Raw genomic sequence first — 2,960 nt, 5'->3', positions numbered from 1 at the left:
AGGGCTTTCAGAAGGTCCTTGGGCAGTGAGGTCAGCTGATTGCAATAATGGACGTGCCTGTCTCCGCACCCGCTGGGGCCTGGCGCTGACTTTTTTATCTCGAATGAAATGGAATTGTCCAGAGCCCCCGGGCGGGTAGCTCAGTGGTTAGGACGCCCCGAAGGTTGCGCGGTTGGAGCCCGGGGGTCAGGACACATACAAGAATCAACCAATGAAGGCATCGAAAGGGGAACGTCTGATGGATGTTTCTCTCTCTCTCTCTCTCTCTCTCTCTCTTCCTCTCGCTCTCAAATCAATTTTTTAAAAAAAGTGGTTGGGCCCTGGCCCCTGTGGCTCAGTGGTTAGGCAGGGGTCCTCAAACGTTTTAAACGGGAGGCCAGTTCACCGTCCCTCAGGCTGTTGGAAGGCCAGACTGTAGTTTAAAAAAAACAACAACTATGAACGAATTCCTATGCACACTGCACATATCTTATTTGGAAGTAAAAAAAACAAAATGGGAACAAATACAATATTTGCAGGTGCATGTGGCCCGCGGGCCGTAGTTTGAGGACCCCCTGGGTTAGAGCGTCCACCTGCACACCAAAGTGTCGCGGGTTCGATTCCCGGTCAAGGGCACGTATGTGAATTGCAGGTTCAATCCCCGCCCAGGTCACGGTGTGTTTGGAAGGCAACCAATCAGATGTGTCACCCATCGATGTTTCTCTCTCTCTCTCTCTCTCTCCCCCCCCTCTCTCTTTTTCTCCCCCCCTCCTTCCCTTCCACTCCCTCTAAAAATTAATGGGGACAATACCCTCTGGTGAGGATTAACTAGCCAACAGAAAAAGTTTGGGGGTGCTCTCTGTGTGGAGCAGGCCCCTGCCTCCCGCCCCCCCTCACCCCTCCCTCCCCCCGGCAGGTTTTCCTGTCTTTCTCTGTCTCCGAAGCTCCCAGGGTTTGAACTTTCGCCTCTGTGGCTGGTTTCCTGAGCGCATTTCTCCCACAGCTAACTTCTTTTTTTTGCATTTCTCCCACAGCTCGCTTCTGCCTCTGTGACTTCCTAGGGAAAAAAAAAATCTAATCGCCACCCCCTTTGCTTGGCCTCTATGTCTCTCGGGGTGAAACCATTGGGCATTCAGTGTACTCTTTGGGGTGCTGCCCCTCTGGCCCCCGGGTCTCCCCAGGCCCTTCACACTCAGGTCCCCACTGAGCTCAGGACCTACCATTCTGCCAGGCGGCAGGCGAGACCCCTCAGTGGGTGGCCCCCAAACCCCATCCCGCCACCTCCCCTCCCTGGCGGCTCCCCCCTCTCTGTCTCCATTTCCTGGCTTCAGCTCAGACCTGTGTCTCCCCCACATGGACCATCACCTCCGGCCCTTCCCTCCCCCACTGCATCCTTCCTTTGACCCCAGAGGGGTCTTCTTGCACCCCAACTCTCTCCTGCTCACAACCCTGCTCTGGGACCCCCTCATCCTGGGACAGAGTCCTCACCCCTCAGCCTAGCGCTGGGAAACGCTGCATCCAGTGGAGATAAATGACAAACACACACACCAGTTAAAAAACACACACACACACACACACAAAAAGAAGTGAGAGTTACTACCCATCTGCACTTCTCAATCCCTTCACCTTTAAAAATATATATATATTTATTGATTGCAGAGAGGAAGGGAGAGGGAGAGAGAGATAGAAACATCCATGTTGAGAATCACTGATCAGCTGCCTCCTGCAAGCCCCCTACTGGGGATGGAGCCCGCAACCCGGGCATCATATGCCCTTGACTGGAATGAACCCGGGGCCCTTCAGTCCGCAGGCCGACGCCCTATCCACTGAGCCAAACCGGCTAGGGTCCTTCACCTTTTTCACCTTGTCCTCCTCACGGGGATGTAAAAGTTCAGCATAACAAATATCGTCAATAAGATTGCAATAACTATGGGGGATGCCAGGGGGGTACTGGAAATATCAGGGGGATCACCTCATTAAGCATATGATTGTCTAACCACTATGCTGTACACCTGAAAGGAATGCAAGATAACACTGAATGTAAACTGCAATTGAAAAATTAAAGCTAAGAAAATAAAAAATAAATGAAAATCTCAAGAAAAGTTCAACATTTCATTAACTCTTCACATGCAAAATATTGCCACCCCAACGTGAAATCAAAATAGGAAAAATCTAACCCATTTAAAAAATATTCTATAATAATAAAAGCGTAACATGCTGATTAGACCAGATGGCCAAACAGCAGAACGACCGTCCGGACAACCTTCCGGACGACCTTCCGGACAAACCTGGGCGCCGTGGCTGCGAGGGCTGAGCCCCTTGCACGAATTTTGTGCATTGGGCCTCTAGTATACATATATTTTTTTATTGATTTCAGAGAGGAAGGGAGAGTGAGAGAGAGAAACATCAATGATGAGTCATTGACCGGCTGCCTCCTGCACGCCCCCCTACTGGGGATCCAGCCCACGACTTGCGACCTTCCGGACAAACCTGGGCGCCGTGGCTGTGAGGGCTGAGCACAAATTTTGTGCCTTGGGCCTCTAGTATACATATATTTTTTATTGATTTCAGAGAGGAAGGGAGAGCGAGAGAGAGAAACATCAATGATGAGTCACTGACCGGCTGCCTCCTGCATGGCCCCTAGTGGGGATCCAGCCCACGACTTGGGCATGTGCCCTTGACTGGATTCAAACCTGGGACCTTTCAGTCCGCAGGCTGACTGACGCTCTATCCCCGGAGCCAAACCGGCTAAGGAAGAATAGGAAAACTTTGAAGAGACCGTTTGCTTTCTTATTTTTTGCACAATTAGCTTTCGGGACCCGATGTGCCTTTTTCTCGTCAACGGCACGTCTCAGTTGGATCTCCCCCGCTTTCGAGCAGCCGAGAGCCACGGCCATGGCAAGCGGCTGCCATGTTCCCCGGTCTGGCTCTGCCCACTTCCTCTGGTTGCACTCCAGCCGTGGAGATGATTTGAGGCTTCC

This window comes from Myotis davidii, unplaced genomic scaffold (genome assembly GCF_000327345.1).
Source record: "Myotis davidii unplaced genomic scaffold, ASM32734v1 scaffold358, whole genome shotgun sequence".
Classification (NCBI taxonomy): Eukaryota; Metazoa; Chordata; class Mammalia; order Chiroptera; family Vespertilionidae; genus Myotis; species Myotis davidii.
This window is presented reverse-complemented; position numbering follows the sequence as displayed.